Consider the following 12,021-nt stretch of genomic DNA (forward strand, 5'->3'; position numbering starts at 1 on the left):
GGATGAGAACCTGAGTTCAAAACCAGTGCATAAAGACTAACCAGATAACAATTTGAATAGCTATATTAATATCAGACAAGTTAGATTTCAGGACAAGGAATATTACCAAGGATAGAGAGAGACATTTCATAAAAGGGCCAATTCATCAAGAAAAGATAACAGTTGTACGTAGGGGGTGCACCTAATAAGAGAGCTTCAAAATACATGAGGCAAAACCTGGTAGAACTGAAAGGAAAAATGGACAAATCTTCAAGCAGAGTTGGAGACTTCAATACTTCTTTCTCAATGATTGATAAGAACAGGGAAAATCAGAAGGTATATGGAAGACCTGAATAACATTATCCACCAACAACTGCAGAATTAGATTAGAAATTAATTAGGAATTAAATTAGAAATCAGGAACAAAAAATATATATGGAAAATCCCCAAATATTTGGAAAATAAAAAATACATTTCTAAATAACCCATGAGTCAAAGGAAAAGGTCACAAGGAATATTAGAAAATATTTTGAGCTAGATGATAATGAAAACACAACATGTCAGAAATTATGGCATGCTGCTATGGAAGTACTTAGAGAGAAATTTATGACATTAAATGCTCCTATTAGAAAATAAGAAAAGTCTAAAATAAATTATCAAAGCTTCTAAGGACCTAGAAAAATAAGAGCAACTTAAGTCCTAAGTCAGTAGAAGGAGGATAAGAGGAGCAGAAATCAGTGTAAATAAAGGACAGAAAAATAGAAGAGAAAATCACAGAAACCAAAAGCAGGATTTTCAAAAAGATGAATAAAATTTATAAACTCCTGGGGAGACTGATCAAAAAAAAAAAGGAAAAACCACAAATTACCAATATCAGGATGAAAAAGATTACATCAGCATAAACTCTACAGATGTTAAAAGAATAGGGCAATGTAATTAGCAACTTTATGTCCATAAATTTTGTAACTCAAATTTCCTGAAATGTACAAATTGCCAAAACTGACAAAATAAGAAATAGATGGTCTCAATAGCCTCTTATCTGTTTAAAAAGTTGAATTTGTAATAAAAAGCTTCCCAGTGCTACATGGCTTCACTAGAAAATCTATCAAACATTTAAGGAAGAGGGAACGCCATCCTTTGCAAATACTTCCAGAAAATATAAGAAGAGTGAATACTTCTCAACTCATTTTATGAAGCCAGAATTACCTTGATACTAAAACAAAGACATTATGCAAAGAGAAAACTACAGACTAATATACCTCATGATCATACTCGCAAAATTCCTTCACAATGTTAGCAAACCAAATCTATCAATATAAAAAAAGGACAATACTCCATAACTAATTGGGGTTTATCCAGGGAATGTCTGGTTAGCTTAGCATTCAAAATCAATGTAATTAATCATATTAAGAGAATAAAGGAGAAAAACCATGTAATCATCTCAATAGATGTAGGAAAGGATTTGATATAATTCAAGACCTATTTATTATAAGAACTTACAGTAAACCAAAAATAGAAGGGAGACTTTCTCAACATGATAAAGGGCATATATGAAAAACCCATAGCTAATATCTTACTTAATGGTGAGAAATTCATTGCTTTCCCCCTAAGAATAGGACAACACAAGAATGTCTGCTCTCACAACTTCTATTCAACATTATACTGGAGGTTCTAGTCAGTGTAATAAAGCAGAAATAAACAATAATAAAAATGAAGGGAATGCAGTTTGGAAAGAAAGAAGGAAAACTATCTTTATTTGAAGACAGCATCATTGTGTATACAGAAAAAGCCTAAGGGATCTACAAAAAAAATGATATTAAAACCACTAAGAATATCACCCCAAAACAGCAGGTTACACATTCTTCTCAAGTGCACATGGAACATTCTCAAGGATTGACCATATTTTGGGAACCAAAGCAAAGATCAATAAATACAAGAGAGTTGAAATAATATCAAGCATCTTTTCTGATCACAATGCTATTAAACTAGAAATCAACTACAAGAAAAAAGCAGAGAAAGGTGCAAAAATGTGGAGACTAAACAACACGCTTCTCAACAAACAATGGATCATTGAAGAAATTAAAGAAGAAATCAAATTTTATCTGGAGACTAATGAAAATGAGAACACGACATACCAAACCATTTGGGATGCAGCAAAAGCAGTCCTAAGAGGGAAATTCATCGCAATACAGGCTCACCTCACTAAACAAGAAAAAGCTCACATAAGCAACCTCAAACGACACCTAACAGAACTAGAAAAAGAAGAACAAACAAAACCCAGAGTCAGTAGAAGGAGGGAAATAATAAAAATAAGAGCAGAAATAAACGATATTGAAACAAAAAAGACAATAGAAAGGATCAATGAAACAAAGAGTTGGTTCTTCGAAAGAATTAACAAAATTGACAAACCCCTAGCCAGACTCACCAAGAAAAGAAGAGAGAAATCGCAAATTGATAAAATTAGGAATGAGAGAGGAGAAATCACAACAGATACCAATGAAATACAAGAGATCATAAGAGAATACTATGAAAAACTATATGCCAACAAATTGAACAACCTGGAAGAAATGGACAAATTCCTAGACTCCTACAATCTCCCCAAACTGAATCAGGAAGAAATGGAGAATCTGAATAGGCCAATCACAAGTAAGGAAATAGAAACGGTAATCAAAAACCTCCCCAAAAATAAGAGTCCAGGACCAGACGGCTTCTCTGGAGAATTCTACCAAACATTCAAAGAAGACTTAATACCTATTCTCCTCAAACTGTTCCAGAAAATTGAGAAAGATGGAGTACTCCCTAACACATTCTATGAAGCCAACATCGCTCTGATCCCCAAACCTGACAAGGACAACACAAAGAAGGAGAACTACAGGCCGATATCACTGATGAACATAGATGCAAAAATCCTCAACAAAATTTTGGCAAACCGAATACAGCAATACATCAAAAAGATTATACACCATGATCAAGTGGGATTCATACCAGGGACACAGGGATGGTTCAACATCCGCAAGTCAATCAACGTGATACACTACATCAACAAAATGAAAAACAAAAACCACATGATCATCTCAATAGATGCAGAGAAAGCATTCGACAAGATCCAACACCCATTTATGATAAAAACCCTCAGTAAAATGGGTATAGAAGGAAAGTACCTCAACATAATAAAGGCCATATATGATAGACCCACAGCCAACATCATACTCAATGGACAAAAACTGAAAGCCATCCCTCTGAGGACAGGAACAAGACAAGGGTGCCCACTTTCACCACTCCTATTCAACATAGTACTGGAGGTGCTGGCCAGAGCAATTCGGCAGGAAAAAGAAATAAAAGGAATCCAAATAGGTAACGAAGAAGTAAAACTCTCGTTGTTTGCAGACGACATGATCTTTTATATAGAAAACCCCAAAGAATCCACAGAAAAACTATTAGAAATAATCAACAACTACAGCAAAGTAGCAGGGTATAAAATTAACGTGCATAAATCAGTAGCATTTCTATACACTAACAATGAACTAACAGAAAAAGAACTCAAGAACTCAATCCCATTCACAATCGCAACAAAAAGAATAAAATACCTTGGGATAAATTTAACCAAGGAAGTGAAGGATCTATACAATGAAAACTACAAGACTTTCTTGAAAGAAATTGACGATGACATAAAGAGATGGAAAGACATTCCTTGCACATGGATTGGAAGAATAAACATAGTTAAAATGTCCATACTACCTAAAGCAATCTACAGATTCAATGCTATCCCAATCAGAATCCCAAGAACATTCTTCACAGAAATTGAACAAACAATCCTAAAATTCATATGGGGCAACAAAAGACCGCGAATTGCTAAAGCAATCCTGAGCAAGAAAAACAAAGCCGATGGAATCACAATCCCCGATTTCAAAACATACTACAAAGCTACAGTGATCAAAACAGCATGGTACTGGTACAAAAACAGGTCCACAGATCAATGGAACAGAATTGAAAGCCCAGAGATAAAACCACACATCTATAGACAGCTAATCTTCGACAAAGGAGCAGAGGGCCTACAATGGAGAAAAGAAAGTCTCTTCAACAAATGGTGCTGGGAAAACTGGACAGCTACATGCAAAAGATTGAAAATTGACCATTCTTTTTCACCACACACCAAAATAAACTCAAAATGGATCAAAGACCTAAAGATTAGGCCTGAGACAATAAGTCTTTTGGAAGAGAATATAGGCAGTACACTCTTTGACATCAGTTTCAAAAGAATCTTTTCGGACACTGTAACTCCTCAGTTGAGGGAAACAATAGAAAGAATAAACAAATGGGACTTCATCAGACTAAAGAGCTTCTTCAAGGCAAGGGAAAACAGGATTGAAACAAAAAAACAGCTCACTAATTGGGAAAAAATATTTACAAGCCACTTATCCGACAAAGGGTTAATCTCCATAATATACAAAGAACTCACACTGCTTAACAACAAAAAAACAAACAACCCGATCAAAAAATGGGCAGAGGACATGAACAGACATTTCTCAAAAGAAGATATGAATATGGCCAATAGACACATGAAAAGATGTTCATCATCGCTAATCATCAGGGAAATGCAAATCAAAACTACACTAAGATATCACCTTACACCCGTTAGATTGGCAAAAACATCCAAAACCAAGAGCGACAAATGTTGGAGAGGTTGTGGAGAAAAAGGAACCCTCATACACTGTTGGTGGGAATGCAAACTGATACAGCCACTATGGAAAACAGTATGGAGATTTCTCAAAAAGTTAAAAATAGAAATACCCTATGACCCAGCCATCCCATTACTGGGTATCTATCCTAAGAACCTGATATCAGAAATCTCAAGAGTCCGTTGCACCCCTATGTTCATCGCAGCATTATTTACAATAGCCAAGACGTGGAACCAGCCTACATGCCCAGAAACTGATGATTGGATAAAGAAGATGTGGTATATATACACAATGGAATACTACTCAGCCATAAAAAAAGACAAAATCGGCCCATTCACAACAACGTGGATGGACCTCGAGGGTATTATGTTAAGCGAAATAAGCCAGTCAGAGAAAGACGAACTCTATATGACTCCACTCATAGGTGGAAATTAGCATATTGATAAGGAGATCTGATCGGTGGTTACCAGGGAAAAGGGGGGTAGGGGGAGGGCACAGAGGGGGAAGTGGTGTACCCACAACATGACTAACAAAAATGTACAACTGAAATCTCACAAGGTTGTAATCTATCATAACATTAATAAAAAAAAAAAAAACCACTAAGAATATTTAGCAAGGTCATAGGAAACAAAGTTAATGTATAAAAATCAATAGTATTTGTATATAGTAGCAATAAACGTTGAAAAATAAAAACATTTAAAACAATGCGATTACAATAACATCCAAAAGTATAAAATACTTAGAGATAAATTTAATAAAATAGGTGTTTGACCTGTACACTGAAAACTACAAACATTGCTGAGAGGAATTAAAGACCTAAACAAATGGAGAGATATATAGTGTGTCCATGGATTGGGAGGCTCACTACTGTTAAGATGTCAGTTTACCCCAAATCAACCTATAAATTCAACATGATTCCAATAAAAATCCTAGCAAGACTTTCTTGTAGAAGTTGCAAGAAATTATAATAAAACTCTTACATTGGCACTTATGTTGAGAACAGTTTTGAAAAAGAACAAAGTTTGAAGAATTTTACCTGATTTCAGAACTTGCTGTAAAGTTACAGTAATTGAGACAGTGGGTTATCAGTATAAGAATAGATACATAGATCATTAGAACAGACGAGAATCCAGAAATAGACCCTCATATGTGTGATTAATTCATTTTCAGCATAAGTGCCAACGTAATTTGATGCGGTAAAGAATAATCTCTCTAAATGATGCTGGAACAACGAGATATCCACTTAGAAAATATGAGTTTTGGCTCTTACTTCATACCATATACAAAAATTAATTCAAAATGGATCATAGACCTACACATAAAAGTTAAAACTATAAACTATTAAAACTATAGTTTTTATAAAACTATAAAAACTACTGGAAGAACACAGGAGAAAATCTTTTCATCTTTGGGGTTGACAAATATTTCATAGATAGGACACCAAAGCACCAACCATTTAATTTACTTTAATTTAATTGAAAAATTGATAAGTTAGACTTCCTCAAAATTTAAAACATCTGCTCTAGAACATCATTAAGAGGAAGAAAAGGCAAGCCACGGATTGGGAGGAATTATTCACAATACACATTTCTGACAACAGACTGGTGTCCGAACATATACAGATCTCTTGTAACTCCATAATAGAAAAACAAGTAACCCCTCCCAAAATAGGCAAAAGTTTTAAGCAGACACTTCACAAAATAAATGCCAGTGAGCACATAAAATATGTTCAGTATTACTAGTTATCAGGGAAATGCAAATTAAAGCCACAATTAGATACCTCTCCATACCCACTGGAATGGCTAAAACTAAAAAGACTAATAATATCAAGTGTTGGCAAGGATGTGAAGCAACCACAACTCTCATATATTGCAGTTAGGTGTGTAAATCGTGTAGCCAGTTGGGAAAAAAATAATCCTTTTCTTATAAAGTGAACAGACACTTAGCATACAACCCAGCAGTTCTACTCTTAGGTATTTATCCGAGTGAAATGAAAATATATGTATAATAAAAGACTTGTGCATAAAGTTCTTAGTAACTTTATAATAGCCATAACTCAAAAAAATTTAAATGTCTATTAACAGGTGAATTAATATACAAATTGTGTCATATGCTTACAATGGGAAAGTATCAGCAGTGGAAAGGAATGAACTAAGGATATACACAGCAGTGTAGATATGTCTCAAAAATATATGCTAAGTGAGAGAAGCCAGACACAAAAGAGTACTTACTGTATGCTTCCGTTTATATAGGATACAAGGCAAAGCTAACCCGCAGTGTCACTAATCAGATCTGTGCTTCCCTGGGCCTGTGTAGCGGGGCTGATTTGACTACAAAGGGGCATGAGGGAACATTTTGGAGTGATAGAAATGTTCTGTATCTTGATTGTGCTGGTAGTTATACAGGTGTATGCATTTTTGAAAATTCACTGGACTGTTCACTTAAAATGGGTGCATTTCACCATATGTTAATTATACTTCAATGAAGTTAATTTTTTAAAAATAACCAGAGAAAACACCAAGAGACCTGGCATAGTTTCCCAGCCACAATGACCTCCACTTCACAGTTTAGCCTTCAGCTTAACATCCCAAAAAGTAATCATACTTCGTGTTAAGCCACTCCAGACTCTTCTGCACCCAGAAGGATCAACAAACCTGGGCTACTTTGGGGCAGATCAGCTAAGGTTTTGCAACTGCTTGATCACTCAACAGATGCCAAACCAGAATCATCCTTGGTTGCCAGGGGCCAGAGGCCCTGCTTAAAGGTGGCCACCGGGGACCAACAGATCAAATGTAGCTCATGCCTTTCAGCCATTTTTATTCTTCCATAGGATTTTTTTTGTCTTTGTTTCTTCAATTTTTAAAAGTTCTTTGTAGTTAGGGATATTAGTCATTCATCTCTGATATATGTTACAAATATTTTCTCCTAGTTTGTTGTCTTTTGACTTTGATTATGGTATTTTATGCCATGCAAAAGATCTGGTGTTTTGTTTTGGTTTTTTGGTAATCTATCAGTCTTTTCTTTTATTGCATCCGGATTTTTGTTTTTTTGAGGGAGATTAGCCCTGAGCTAACATCTGTACCCATATTCCTCTATTTTACATGTGGGACACCTGCCACAGCATGGCTTGATAAGCGGTGCCTAGGTCCGTGCCCAGGATCCGGGCCGGCAAACCCCAGGCTACGAAGCAGAACGTGCAAACTTAACCACTACACAACCAGGCCAACCCCTATGCATCTGGGTTTTGAGTCATAGTAAGAAAGCCTTTCTCTGCATGCAGATTATAGAGGAATGCGCCCATGTTTTCTTTTATCTTTTTCCAAATGTCTATCCTGTTGTCCCAGCACCATTAATCAAGTCCATCTTTGCTCGGGTGACTGGAGATGCCATCTTTATGATGTTAGATTTCTGTATGTAGGTGAGTCTGTGTCTGAACTTCCTGTTCTGTTCCAGTGGTCTGTCTATTCACGTGCCTGTGCCACACTGCAATGATTATAGAGAACTCCTAGTGTGTTTGTACATAGGTGAGTCCTGCTGCCCCTCAGAGCTCTTCTATTCCATTTTCCTACCTATTCTTATGCATTTGTTCTTCCATATGAACTTTAGCATCACCTTGTCTAGTTCCATAAAAAAGCTTGTTCGTATTTTTATTGAGATCACATTAAATTCACAAATTAACATAGGGAGAGCTCATGTCTTGATGATGTTGAGACATTTCAATCAAGAACAAAGGATGCCTGGGGCTGGCCCCATGGCCAAGCAGTTAAGTTTGTGCGCTACACTTCGGCAAGCCAGGGTTTCACAGGTTTGGATCCTGGGTGCAGACTGCTCATCAGGCCATGCTGAGGTGGTATCCCACATGGCACAACCGGAAGGACCTGCAACCAGGATATACAGCTATGTGCTGGGGGGCTTTGGGGAGAAGAAGGAGGAAAAAAAAGATTGGCAACAGATGTTGGCTCAGCTGCCAATCTTTAAAAAAAAGAAGAACAAGGGATGCCTTTCCATTTAATCAAGTCTACTTTTGTGTCTTTTAGGAGGTTTTAAAGGTTTCTTCATATAAGTTTTACACATTTCTTGTTAGGTTTATTCCTAAGTATTTTATCTTTTTTGTTAATATTTTATTTGTGTATATGAAGGCTATTGACTTGTTATATTAATTTTATTTCCTGCTATCTTTCTGAATTATTTTATTGTAGATTCTCTAGGGATTTCCAGGAATACTATCATGTCATCTGCAACTAGAGATTATTTCTTTTTTAATTTTCCAATTTGTATGCCTCTAGTTATTTGACTAATATTTCCAGAACAATGTTAAGTAATAGCAGAGGTAGTGGGCATCCTTGCCTTGTTTCTGACCTTAGTAAGGATGCTTCTGGTGTTTCCCCATTAATAAGATACTAACTTTAGGACTGAGGTGTATTGTTTTATAATTTTAAGGAAATATCCAGCTATTCCTATTTTCTCAAGAGTTTTTAAGAGTAGATGTTGAATTTTGTCATAGCTTTTTTTTTCAACAACTATGTAATTTTCTCCTTGGTCCTGTTAATGTGGTGAGTTACATTAACAGATTTCCTAACGTGGAACCAACCTTGCTTTCCTGGTATAGACTCTGCTTGGTCATGGGGTACTATTTTTTTTAATGTAGTATTGGACTCTGTTTGCTAATATTCAATCAATATACATAGGAAATATTGGTCTGTAATTTCCCTTTATTATACACTCTTTATCATGTTTGTCTAACTGTTATACTTGCTTAATAAAATAGATTTGCAACTTTTTCTTCATTTTATAAACTCTGAAACAGTTTATACAGCATGGGACTCTGGTCTGTAAAGGTTTGATAGAATTCTGCTTTGATCCATCTGGGCCTGGAGCTTTTGTGTGGAGTGGTTCCTCAATAATTTTCTCTGTTTCTTGTATGGATGTTGATCTGTTTAACCTTCATCTCTCCTGGGGCCAACTTTTATAACTGTGTTTTCTTAAGAAATTGTCCATTTCACCTGGATTTTCAAATTTACTTGCATAGAGTTGTGCAAAATAATTTTTTAAAGGTTTTTCTTAACCTCCTGCCTCTCCGTGGTTACTTTCCCTTTTTTCTTATATCGTATATCTGTGCTTGCTCCCTTTCGATTAAACCAGTTAATGGTTTGTCTATTTTATCTTTTATAAGAACCAGGATTTTTATTTATCAGTTTGATCTCTTGTCTTGCTGTTCTCAGCTTTACCGATTTCTGCTCCTCAGTTTATTTTAGCTTTATTATTTCCTTCCTTGTGTATTCTTTTGATTTTCTTTGTTGTTGTTCTTTTTCTTACTTTTTGAGTTGAAAACTTAATTCATATACTTTTGTTCTTTTGTTTTTACTAATATAGGCATTTAAGCCTATGAAATTTTCTCACTGCTTTAAATGTAATCCATTGGGTCTGACACATAGTGTTTTCATTAGAAATTATGTAATTTCTGTTTGTATTTCTCTTCACCCAAAAGTTGTCTGATAGAAGTGTTTTTTGTTTTATTTCTAGATAGATGGGCTTTTTTGGGTTTTGTTTTTGTTTTTAATTTCTAGTTTTCTTGCTCTGTGATCAGAGTGTTACTTTAATATTTCTAGCTTGTGCAACCTTTTGATGTTTTCTGTGTGCCCTCATGGGTGATGGGTTATTGTGAATATGCCATATGAGCTCGAGAAGAAAGTATACTCTCTATTATCAGAGCATGGTTTTGACATATGTCCATAATATCTTTTATTGATTATATTGTTTAGATCTTGTCATGTTTTGGCTCTGTAGGAAAAAGCAGGTTCTGGAAGAGTTTAATGCTGCTTCCTCAGAACTTTCTAACTCCGTTCAGCACGCTGAGGGGAGCTCACCTGTGCAGTTTGGTTGAGGGGCATCCTGCTTCAAAGTGCCTCGCTCCTCTGCCTCCCTCCAGTTGTCTTCAGATCCATCTGTTTGAGCCAAGGCATCGTCTGCTTTCATTGCGGGTGGCCCTCAGGGGTAGCAGAGAAAGCTAGTCTTAGTTTGTCAGCAGTGTCTTTCCCGGGCAGGTTTGGAGCACCTGTGGGGTTTCCAAAATAAAGGGAACTAGGTGGGGAGTGAGGGTGCCTGGTGACGTAAGAGTTGACACATGTTAGTTCTGAGCCTGGGTACATTTTAGCTTTTTGCTTCTTATCTAAATACAGCTGTCAACAATGCCAAGTTCAAGGGTGAGATAAACAAGTAGGCAAAATAGCTTAACACAATGGGAAAATGACAAAAGGAAATACATTGGTACTTGGAAAGCAGGTGGTGAAAGTAAGAACTCTAGGATGTCAGTGAAAATGGTGAAGTACGCAGCTCCGAGGACCTATTCCCTGACAGAAACATCCCAAATCAAGCAGAACTGGTCAGAACCAACTTTGTCAGATCTCTGGAAAGCAGTCAACAGTTTACAGCAACCAAACAAATGCTAAATCAAAAAAAGGCAACTTGAAAACAGGAGGAGAACTTTGTGGTATTTTCACTTGCTCTCCCCCCACCAGCTCAACAGTCCATGCGCCCAGTGTGGGACCCTGCTCCCTGGGTCCCAAGGGAGCAAGCAGACATTATTTGCAAAGAATTGTGTTTGTCTCTTCTGATTTGTCTGGGGGCTGCCTGAAGGATGACATGGGCCTTGTTTCACCTAACTCAGAACTCACTCGGGGCGGAAAAATGGCGGGCATTGCTCAAAAACCTTGTAAGATAAACAACCTGCAGCCGCTTGGAGCAAAAGATTCTATCTGAGGCAGATAATAAAGCATTGACAGCTTGGGAGGAAAAGCTGGAGGGAGATTCTTTGGGAAGTTAGGGCATTCAAAGCGCCTGTGTATACTGGGAAATTTAGAAAGCCGAGTGTGTGCCCACTCGGAAGAGACCTGAGGAGACTCTGAGCTTTCACGTTAGGCTGGTCGCTAGGCTCAGTGCCAGCAGCAAGTGAAAACTAAGGGCATTGTCAACGGCCTTGCTGAGCACTGAGGGAGGGCCCAGCACAGAGCCCACCACGAAGATGGGGACAGATTCCTTTTCCTTTTTCCTTATCCTTCTCTCTGTCTCTCTGTCTTTCTCTCCCTTCTCCTGAATCTGAAGTGTTCCCTCTGTTGGGGAGACTTGGTCCAGATGAGACACATGGCTGCCTAGGATGGTCTAGCAAGGAGCAAGGGCTCCAGATGCCCACTAGCCCCTGCGCTCCTCAGACGTCTCAGTTCTAATCTTTGCAGATCGCTGTGGTTCACACGCCGGTCAGATGTTGAGTTGATCCTTATTCTGTCTGAGTGCTGCAGCCCCAGGCCAGGGCTCACCCGCCAGGCCCTCTATCTATGGGAGGCAAAGCAGAAGATGCTCATCCAGT

The 12,021-nt window shown here is 37.3% G+C and overlaps 1 protein-coding gene across 10 annotated transcripts in view; it reads left to right on the forward strand.

The window, feature by feature from the left end:
- POLN (DNA polymerase nu) overlaps window positions 1–12,021 on the forward strand; it is a 174,937-nt gene that overhangs the window by 135,743 nt on the left and 27,173 nt on the right. The window lies entirely within an intron of this gene.

Source organism: Equus przewalskii, chromosome 3 (genome assembly GCF_037783145.1).
Source record: "Equus przewalskii isolate Varuska chromosome 3, EquPr2, whole genome shotgun sequence".
Taxonomy (NCBI): Eukaryota; Metazoa; Chordata; class Mammalia; order Perissodactyla; family Equidae; genus Equus; species Equus przewalskii.